The sequence below is a fragment of the Scyliorhinus canicula genome, chromosome 31 (assembly GCF_902713615.1).
Source record: "Scyliorhinus canicula chromosome 31, sScyCan1.1, whole genome shotgun sequence".
Classification (NCBI taxonomy): domain Eukaryota; kingdom Metazoa; phylum Chordata; class Chondrichthyes; order Carcharhiniformes; family Scyliorhinidae; genus Scyliorhinus; species Scyliorhinus canicula.
In genome coordinates this window covers 4,105,755-4,117,046 of record NC_052176.1, presented here as the reverse complement: position 1 = coordinate 4,117,046, position 11,292 = coordinate 4,105,755, and the positions used below count along the sequence as shown (strand labels likewise).

General features: G+C 43.0%; 1 long non-coding RNA gene across 1 annotated transcript; it reads left to right on the top strand.

Annotated features, from left to right (window-relative positions):
- The first annotated feature begins 602 nt into the window (after positions 1–602).
- On the top strand, positions 603–9,641 carry LOC119958999. Its single transcript, XR_005459119.1, has 2 exons — positions 603–7,107; positions 7,248–9,641. It is a non-coding gene; the product is annotated as an uncharacterized LOC119958999 (long non-coding RNA).
- Positions 9,642–11,292: the final 1,651 nt, after the last annotated feature.

The window sequence follows — 11,292 nt, the reverse complement described above, 5'->3', positions numbered from 1 at the left end:
GGATGGTGGTCAGGGCGCGCGGAGGGCTGTTTACTCCGATCTGTCTGAGTGGAGTTGGACGGGGGAGGGGGAGGAGAATGGAAGTTAAATTAAACCGATTGATCGCGACGGGGTGATTTATTTTTTTGCGGAGGGGGGAGAATGGAAGTTAAATTTAACCGATTGATCGCGGATGGGTTTATTTTTCTGGGGTAGTTGTCTACTACAAGCGGCGACATTTTCGGCGCTTGTAGACAACAAGCGGCGGTTTAGTTTGGGGGTGCGTCGAGTGGACGGGAAAAAAAAATAACGGGTCCGCCATTTTGTGAAGGTCGGCGGAGATTTTGAGGGTCCGCCATTTTGTGACGGTCGGGCCATCCGCCGATTAACTGGCGGCTGTCTTGTCAAAGGCCGCTTTTTAATCGGGGGGGGGGAGGTGGGGAAGAGATATTGGGGTTGAGCGGCCATCTTGAGAAGGTCTGCCTGTGTTGGGGGTCGGGACGGCCATCTTGTGAAGGACTTGCCTATAATTGAGTCTTGGGGCGGCCATCTTGTGAAGGGCTTGCCTGCACGGGGGGCGGCCATTTTGTGAAGCGATCTTGTGTTGGTCGCGGCGCCGCCATTTTGTCAAATCCACCAAAGTTCTTTCCTGTTGGGAAGCTGGGCAGGGAGATGAGATCATTGTCGGGGGGGCTATGTCAAACCAAGTATTCTTGGGGGGGAGGGGCAGATTTTGAAACCTCATTTTTGAGCACAGTTTGGGTGGGTATCTCAAAGCTTTTAACAGGTGTCTGGTCAGGAGCTACGAAAGGGTGGGATGAGGCAGTAGTGGTGAAGCCGATGTGAAATCCCCACATTGAGCTGAGATTTGGCTGGTGTCGAAAGGAGCTGAGTTCTATAATACCCTTTTTCAGTGTTAAGTTGAGGGTTTGCTTAACCTGTCTCGTTAAAACCCTGAAGATGTGAAAGTTTTTTTAATTGTTGATTTGCGGAAGGCTGAAGACGTGTCTGCGTGTGTGGGGCCAGGCCTGAACGAAAAGCATGCTGAGAATTTTTATGTCTGCTAATTGTTACAGTTGAGCGACAGAATTAAAAAAACTGCTGGCATTGGACCACTTAAATGTAAACAGTGACTGGAAGATTGTCAGGAACTTTGCTTTAATGAAAGTGTTGCATGTATCCGTTGAAGGACTGTGACCTGTAGTGGACTTGATGGGGAAGTCGACCAGAATGAACAGATGAAGCAATGCGGCCACCTTAACGGGCAGGTTAAGAATGAAGATCTTCAGAGGAAGGGGTTTGGATAGGAAGAAATCGTGAAAGCAACAGTGAGGTAGCCAGTACAGATGAAGAGTCCCTGAAGGAGCACAGTGGCAGAAGTTCAGAGCAGGGGGCTGATGAGGCGAGTGCTGTGTGGATGAAGAGAGATCTGCTTTTTGAGGGTTGAACTCACTGAACCGAGCGAGGTCAGATCAGAAAACGGGAACGAGGCTGGTTTGTATGTAGAGGCCAGTAACTTTAAAATTGCAAATTTGAAAGCTTGGTTAATTTGATCTGGCTGTGGCTGTAATTTTGTGTGCAAGGGTTTACTGGGGTGGGCAACGTTGTCTAGTTTTTATCTTTCAGGCATCTGAATGTCAACCAAGTACCCATAATACGTGGTTTCTGAAGGAAGATGATATGGCTTAGACCATGCTTTCTAGAGAGCGTTGATGTGCTTCATACCGGACAAATATTGTTTTGCACTTCGTGTTTTCTCTCTCTTACTCAAATAGGCTAAGGTTCAATATCCGTCCTTGCATGCAAGGCTGTTTTCAGGACATCGTGGTACCACCTGAAGTTCACTTCGCAACAGCTAAGTGTTTGAATTAATGGGGAATTTAAAGAAAATTCCACATGGCATCTTTGGGTTGAATCAAGTTGTGAAGGCTAATCTAATACTGACCGGAACAGTGAGTTGAGTCTGAGCCAGCTTTGACTTCGGTTTTAAAAGTCTTTGTTAAACTTGTGGCTGAGAATAGGTGGCTGTAGAGTCTTGCAGACAATCTTGAAGAATTGACATGAGATTGGCTTTAAGCCTGTATTTCAGTTGGCACTGTTAGGCCCAGCTTTCTATGTTGCTGTGGTAAATTGTTAATAAGTGTCGCTGGGCTTTGTTACTGCCTGGGCTTTATGCCTGTGATGCAGGGAGAGCATTCTCATTTTAGGGTGGAGTTTCAGTTTATTATGGGCTTTGTGCCTGGGGCCACATAACTAAATTTGGGCTTTATGCCTGGGCCACAGAACTAAATTTGGGCTTTATGCCTGGGCCGCAGACTCTATTCGGGCTTTATGCCTGGGCTGCATACTCAATTCGGCCTTTATGCCTGGGCCGCAGACTAAATTCGGGCTTTATGCCTGGGCCGCAGACTAAATTCGGGCTTTATGCCTGGGCCGCAGTCTAAATTCGGGCTTTATGCCTGGGCCGCAGACTAAATTTGGGCTTTATTCCTGGGCCGCAGTCTAAATTCGGGCTTTATGCCTGGGCCGCAGTCTAAATTCGGGCTTTATGCCTGGGCCGCAGTCTAAATTCGGGCTTTATGCCTGGGCCGCAGACTAAATTCGGGCTTTATGCCTGGGCCGCAGACTAAATTCGGGCTTTATGCCTGGGCCGCAGTCTAAATTCGGGCTTTATGCCTGGGCCGCAGACTAGATTCGGGCTTTATGCCTGGGCCGCAGACTAGATTCGGGCTTTATGCCTGGGCCGCAGACTAGATTCGGGCTTTATGCCTGGGCCGCAGACTAGATTCGGGCTTTATGCCTGGGCCGCAGACTAGATTCGGGCTTTATGCCTGGGCCGCAGACTAGATTCGGGCTTTATGCCTGGGCCGCAGACTAGATTCGGGCTTTATGCCTGGGCCGCAGACTAGATTCGGGCTTTATGCCTGGGCCGCAGACTAGATTCGGGCTTTATGCCTGGGCCGCAGACTAGATTCGGGCTTTATGCCTGGGCCGCAGACTAGATTCGGGCTTTACATTTGATGTTCAGGAATGTGGAATTGAGTAGTTTGTGGGGGTGGCTTTCAGGGTTGACAAAATGGTTTCTAGTTCTTTTTTTTCAGGCTTAAACAGACCATATTGTCACTAACCAGGAACACGAGAATGAAATTACTCGTCTGAAGATTTGATCCGGCTTGGGCCATCACCTCTATCATAATTTTGTTACTTACAGGAACTTTGCTTTAGGCAGCATCTATAGAGTCCCTTGAACTCTTCCTGTTTTTCAACAAGACACCAGGACTGATTTGCAGTTAAGTGTGAGCGATGTTACTAAACATCACTGTCACAATCCATAATCTCTAATTGTTACTTAACGTGTAAAGTCATAAAACATTGTTTTTCCATTCCCATTCCAGTAATTTAGTAAATTATCCCATCCGTGGACACTTAATTCCATATATGCTGGGTTGGGTTGCAACAAGCTTTTCCAGACTTTTCTTACAGATGCTATAGACCACTAACAGAGCCAATGCTGAAAGAAGTCTAACCATTCGGAACCATGGAGATGGCAGTTGATTTTTGAATGTCCAGCTAAAGCCATCGGAGCAAAAAATATTGGAGCCTTAAAAACTAGCAGGAGTTCCCATTTCCTTTTCTGGCTAAAGTTGCTGATACGTTAAGTTACATCTTGTCAGATTAAATCTTGCCTAGCTAAGGTAACTTCTTTATGCTCAAGTTAGCTTTAAAGCTTTGCATGCCTGAGTCCCTTTTCCCAGTTTTGTAGTCTAGAGTTTGTTCTTTGTTTAAACAATTAAGTGCCTCGGAGCACATTCAATAATTAATTGTAATATCTAGTTTAAGTTTGGAGTAAGATGTTAGGGTGGAACCAGTGCTGTTGAGACTTTTTCCAGGCATCCAGAGAGCGGCAACCACATGGGACCAGAAAGGATGTGAGGATTGAACTGTTACTAATAAGTGGTGAGCACAGACCCCGCTCCAGCCCAGAGTCAATATAACTCCTTTCAGTGTCATGATCAGATCAGAGCTACCCAAGAATGATGGCGCCTTGATCCAGTGCTGAATGAAGATAAGTCAACCTCATAACGTTTCCTATTTGGAATGGTTGTAGTGCGTAGCTCTCCTGGCAAAACTAAGCAGTACATGAATACTGCCTGGGTTGGTCTTGCTATAGTTGTAGAGATTCTACATTTGCATGGAAGAATTCCAGTTGGATTTGGTATTCTGTCTTGTGTCATTCACAAGCTTGAATTCCAGCCCTGTTCCGACAAGTCTGTAGGACTGTCAGGTATGCAAGTGCTTTGGTAATGTTTTATATCTAGACTGTTGCACTAGTACTTGGGATGTACTTGTAATAACCTGCAATTTTATACTTAACAACAAATAGCCTGATGCTCATTTTAGAGGAATTTCTGTTTGTATTTTTTGATTGGGGAGGGGGGGTGTAGAACAGGAAACTTTGTCCCAGATTTTATTTTCCAGATGCGCTCTTTAAAGATGTCTACAAAAATCGGCAAGTAATACACAGCACGGCTTTAAAAACTATATTTAAAAAAAGCAACGTCCAGTGGTTCAAAATGCAGACTCGTTTATTCTTGCCTGTGCCTAAGATGCTGTGGAATTGGCTTTTTGAAACATTTTTCAGATACTCAGTTGAAAAGTGGAGTGCTGTTGAAGACCAAAAGTGTCCAGCTGAAGACCTTAGTTGAGTAGTCACTAACCTCTTTTGATCTTTGTAACTGTTAAAAATCTACTTGGCTGGGAAAAAGTTACTTCAATTCTACTTGTAATGGAGCTTAGTTGTATTGGAATTGGCTATAATCTGGGTACCCCTGTGATGAACCTTTCTACCTCTGTAGGCTGGATTGAGTGGTGTTCTTGCATACCCACGAATGTTGGATTTTAATTTGCTAGCTAGCTGCTTTAATATGAATGGGGCCATAAATTGGAGACTAGTTAGAATTACCGTTGCATGATTGAATGTCGAGTATAAATGCCAGAGTTAAGTTGAAGGCATTGTAGTAAGCATTAGTTTCCAATACTTTCTATTAATATTTAGTCATGATGATACTGGGGGGGGTCAGACATTTTTTCCTTCAGACTTTTGCAGGTCTTTATACACAAGATTGAGATGTAAAAGGATGAATGGTGAAACTTGCAGCTGTGACTGAATACCCCGAGATTCTCCCACTCTGTTTTAAAACCCTAGGTCATCCCAATTCTGCCAAACTTTTGAGTGGGGTTCTGAAGTCGTCTAATACAGATAAGTTGTGCTGTGCATCTAAATGAATGTCATTTCAAATGGGGAGTGGGGGGGAGAAAAGGAGAATATCTTTCCTTTCTTTTCCAGATACATAAAGAATTAGAAACTGCTTGGAGAATCCTAGCACATCTGATCCAGGTACCCTCACTCAATGCAGTAGGTCATATTTGCAAGCAGCATGTAATACACTTGTGCTATAGAGATGGTAGTCTGTCAACTTGCCGCTAATAGGAGTTTGGGAGAAGCCAAATTACTTTCAAGTTTGACAAAGTAATGACACCCCAAGAAAATCCATCTGGTAAGCAAACCCAATCAATTTTAAACCCAGCCTGTTAACTTTAAATTTGGATTAAATTTTCCGATAGCTCTTAAAACGTTAATCCACTAAATATTGATATCTATGCGTATTTAATTTCAATACATTTTGTAGTTCGAGAGATGAACTAAATTCAGACCTCGTGGGGTTAGGGCTATGCAATGGCACTCTCAGTTTTTCTTTCAGATATCCAAGTGGAACTGGACACTTGATGGATGCTGAAATGCACTCTAGAAACATTGCAATGAGGTTTAGGATGGGAAGAGCAGTCTTAGTTTTTTTTCAGGTATCCAACCATTGCTGTTGTGTGGGGTATACTGCGTTGGAACAGCTGACTAGAAGGTGCTCTGAATCTCATTCTCAACCGTTTCAAGGGTGGGCAATATTCTCTTAGTTTTTCAGGATTCAAGTTGGTGCTGCTTAAGACACAGGTGCTGAATTTAATTATTTCAACTTTCAAAAGGGCTTTAGGGTGGGAAATATTGTTTTGTTTTTAGTTTTTCAGATCTCCAGCTTAAACAAGTGGAACATAGCCACACTGGACTTGGACAGGTGCAGAATCTCCTTTCCATTAAGAGCAATTTTCAAAAGGGTTGAGGGCGGGGAACAACTTTGTTCTTAGTTTTTCAGATCTCCAGTTTGTACTGCTGATAGAAGTGGAACGTGTCTGTAAGCTGGATTTATTGTCAGGTGCTGAATTTCTGTACTGTAATAAAAACATTTGAAGGGTTTAGGGAGGGGAACATTTTCTTGTTCTTAGTTTTGCAGATCTCCAGCTTAAACAAGTGGAACATAGCCACACTGGACTTGGACAGGTGCAGAATCTCCTTTCCATTAAGAGCAATTTTTAAAAGGGTTGAGGGCGGGGAACAACTTTGTTCTTAGTTTTTCAGATCTCCAGTTTGTACTGCTGATAGAAGTGGAACGTGTCTGTAAGCTGGATTTATTGTCAGGTGCTGAATTTCTGTACTGTAATAAAAACATTTGAAGGGTTTAGGGAGGGGAACATTTTCTTGTTCTTAGTTTTGCAGATTTCAAGTGGAACATATCCGCACAGTGGACCCACCAGACAGGTGCAGGAGAATTTCCATAATGCAAAATTGAAAAAAAATTCAGAAGGGTTGAGGGTGGGAACATCTTCTTGTTCTTAGTTTTTGCAGGTCTCCAAGTCTTTGTTCCCTGAGACAGATGGACTATTTCCCAATGCAGGTGCTGTATTTCTTAACTAATAGATTTCAAAAAGGGGTTGGGATGGGGAACAACCTTGTTCTTTTAGCTTTTTCAGGTCTCAACTTTGTACTGCAGAAACACGCGAAGCATAACCAAATGCAGGTGCAGATTCTCTCCATTTTAACTTTTAAAAAAAGGGGTTTGGGACGGGCAACAACACTTGTGTTCTTTAGTTTTTTCAGGTCGCCAGTCTTTGCTATTATAAAGACCAAAGGAACATGCACAGGTGCCCATTCTAATTTCTACCGTTTTGAGAAGGAAATTGGGAACAGTGAATGAGTTTGTGTTGCTTAGCTAGCATGGAACATAACCTGTACCACAGGTGCTCCATCTTGTTCCTGTTTAAATTTAGAAGGGTTTAGGGTGTGATATGGAACATTACCTGTACACAGGTGCTCCATCTAATTCTTCTTTAAATTTAGAAGGGTTTAGGGTGGGGCATGGAACATGACCTGTACACAGGTGCTCCATCTTGTTCCTGTTTAAATTTAGAAGGGTTTAGGGTGGGGCATGGAACATGACCTGTACACAGGTGCTCCATCTTGTTCCTGTTTAAATTTAGAAGGGTTTAGGGTGTGATGTGGAACATGACCTGTACACAGGTGCTCCATCTTGTTCCTGTTTAAATTTAGAAGGGTTTAGGGTGTGATGTGGAACATGACCTGTACACAGGTGCTCCATCTTGTTCCTGTTTAAATTTAGAAGGGTTTAGGGTGTGATATGGAACATGACCTGTACACAGGTGTTCCATCTAATTCCTGTTTAAATTTAGAAGGGTTTAGGGTGTGGCATGGAACATGACCTGTACACGGGTGCTCCATCTCATTCCTGTTTAAATTTCAGAAGGGTTTAGGGTGGGAAATGTTATTCTTCTTTAGTTTTTTCAGATCTCAAGTCCTCACTACTCAAGTGGAAATGACAAGTCATCGACAGGTGCTGAAACATGATTAAAACAATTCAGTGGGGTTTCTGGGATGGGGCAATAGTTTGTGTTTAGTTTATTAGATCCCTTGAACCCTGATGCTCCAGTCCAGCAACATAGTTAATTCTCTGAACTCTAGCCCCCTATTGCACAGCAGCGTATCTGTAAGCTATCATTATGTAAGCATATTGTGTATGAATTGGGTAGCAGTTCAGTAAATGTAGTGAGAGCATTTTGTACAGAAGCTCTATTATCTTTGTGCTAATCATAAACTAGGGTATTTGCTTTTGAGGGTGTTTGTGTTTTGTGTGGTGTTTTTGTTTCTGTTCAATTTAGGACGTGATATTACAAACAGCAAAAGCTACTTAACACCCAAATTGACACCAATAAATGGATTGCGGACGTAATTAGTGATATTGGTGTGAAAGGTCCAGATTTTGGGATTGTGGAACTCTTTGTTTGAGATTTTTCAGATCATCAAGGCAGTTTTTCATCTGGATGCAGTCTATTTAGGCAGCAGCTGGGTTTTCTTTTACTGGGAAAACAAAATGTTGTTTCCTCAGGTTTTGCTTTTGCCTTGAGACCCAAAAAAAGCAAAAGATGCTGGTGGTCGGCACTCCTGGTATCCAGGACGGGGTTCAAATCCCTGCAGTATTTGCTTTTTTTGCAACACTATCCTTATCCTTCATTCGGCAACCTTTTCCATGCAGACAGTTTGGGATGTTGTAAATCAAAGTGTATCTTTCTCTACATAGCAAAGTATTTTGTGAAAGGCATTGTCATAATGTAGGAATGCAGTTGACAGGTGAATATGGGCCCTTGGATGGTGATAGAGGGGAGTGGAGATAGCGGGATCTTTCATGTCTACCTGAGGGACATCTGCTCAGAAGGGACTGCCCTTCTGCCAGTCCTGGAGGTGACAATGTGCAAAACATTAATGATGTTGCCTTTTTAGTACACTTGGCAAATGCCTAATTTTCCCCCCATTATCAGTATGTGTATTCCTAACACTTTCTGGCTTTCTATGTTCTTGCATTATCCATTGTGCCAGCTCCTTCTCACCAGTATGAGTGAACACAGCTCAGGATCTGGGAAATCGGAATCGTCTTGATGCAGAATGTCTCCACTGGTCTGAATGAGGTTTCTGCACCACTGATCTTAAACTTGTAGTTGCTCAGCTTTGAATAAAGGGGTGAGGGGTGCATCTTCATTGATGGTCCTGGTGTCTCATCACATCCTCTATGTTATTAATTACACAACTTAATTAAATTGTTGCTCGTGCCCATCAGTTAAAGGCAGTGACATCAATGGTGTTTGTTTCCAGTGTCATTCTCATATTCTGTTAGTTTGATTAGTTCATGTTGAGTCTACTATGTTTTGAAACTTTACTACAATGCATTTTGATACCACCGTTTCAATTTGCCACACTGTCCAGTACCATTCCTAACGGTTTCAATTTTAACCCAGAATTCTCTGGATATGCATCATTCCCGATCAAATCCTTTCACGTGCAAATTTCTGTCCAAAAGACTTTGGGAATTCCTTATGTTAGCTGCAGGTCTCCATACTCATTCTCTACTTCACCTTCCTTTGCCATTTGAGCCCTGTTTGCTGGCTGATCTTCTCCTTCACCATCTTTTGGATGGACTGTAACTGCCTGACTTGCTTCTCTTTTTGAAGGTTGTCCATTGATCTGAAATACTAATTTATGTTTTGCTTTGCTCCCCAGATGTTCAGGTCTTATTTGCTACCCCTCTACCTACCCTAAACTGCTCATTCCTGAACACAGTGGCAATTTAGCATGGCCAATCCACCTAATCTGCACATCTTTGGAGGAACGTGCAAACTCCATGCATTTGCCCAAGCTGGGATTCTGGTGTTGAGACAGCAATGTTGCCCTGAATGACTGTTTAAATAAATTGGATGATTGATAATCCTTTGCTGTGGGCCGTGTTATTTTTGAGAACATCCATTGGTTTTTGTTGGATGGGGCACAACTCAGTCTGATGTCCCCTGATACCCAGGTTAGGGACATCTGCTCTGGAGATAATCCTGTTATAGTCCATGTAGGTACCAAAGATATGGGTCAAACAATCTGCAAAGTTACAATCTCCTGGATTATCACATCAGCCCATGCAAATTGGGTACATACAATTTGAGAAATAACATGGTTCAAAGGGTGGGAGAAGTGGATTTTTGTTCATGGGGCAGTGGCATCAATATGGAGGAAGTGGTTGCAAACTGCATAACTAAGGAAGTAGAGAATGAAATGAAAATCACTTAGTCACAAGTAGGCTTCAATGAAGTTAGTGAAAAGCCCCTAGTTGCCACATTCCAGCACCTGTTCGGGGGATTGAACTGTGCTGCTGGCCTGCCTTTATTTAGCCATGTGTGTTAAACCAGCCCCTAAAGGGAGAGAAAAGGCAGCTATTTGGGTAATAGTGAAAGGAAGGCAGTGTACAAAAAGCAAAGTCAATGGTTATTAAATGCATGGTTACTCTGCACAGTAAAATAACAGCATAGGGTTAATGAGTACAATCTTGCAGCCATCAGAAACCTGGTTTACAGTGAGATCAAAAAAACTGGGAACTAAATATTCAAGATAGCAGGAGCATTCTTGAGTGAGATGGAATAAATATAAAAGCAAGAAATGTTGGATCAAATGACATAGAATCCTTAGTGGTAGAGGCAAGAAACTGGGGAGTAGGTAAGTCTACAGGCCCCGAATCAGTAGCTAATACTGTCTGATAGAGACTAAATCAGAAAGTAAAGGCAGTTAATCCTGGGTGACTGAGGAAGGATTTCGGGTGTAATTGGGACAGTTTTCTGGGACAATTATGTTGTGGAGCTGACCAGGGATCAGGCTATTTTGCACCTGGCAATGAAAGTTTGATTGAAAAAGCTCAGTGTAATAGATCTGTGACCATAACACGGTAGAATTTAGCATTCAATGTGTCAAAATCAACTGTTACACTTCAAGATGCCGAGATGCTGGGGAGGCAAGTCTTCCAACACCAGGTTAAAGTCCCAACAGGGTTACTTGCAATCACGAGCTTTCGGAGCATAGCTCCTCCTAGTGAATGATGGAGCTGCGCTCCGAAAGCTCGTGATGCTAAATAAATCTGTTGGACTTTAACCTGCTGCTACGCGTAAGAGTCCTAAAGGAATGAAGGTAGAGCTGATGAAGTGGTTAGGAAACGAGTTTAGCAGGAAAGACTTGATTACCAATAGCAGCATTTCTGAAAATGACGACAAAAACACATCTCCGTGTGGAAGGGCAGGATAGTATTAAACAAAGAAAAACAACGCACTTATGAGGGGACCAATTTTTTTCAATTAAGGGGCAATTTAGCATCACCAATTCACCTTGCCTGCACATCTTTGGGGGGTGAGACCCACACAGACGGACGGTGACCAGACGAGGGTCCTTGGCGCCACGAGGCAGTAGTGCTCGCTGCTGAAATTTGAATTCAATACAAATCTGGAATTAAAAATCTAATGACCATGAAACCACAGCTGATTACTGTAAAAACCCATCTGCTTCACGAATGGACTTTCGGGAAGCAAATCTGTTGTGATGACCTG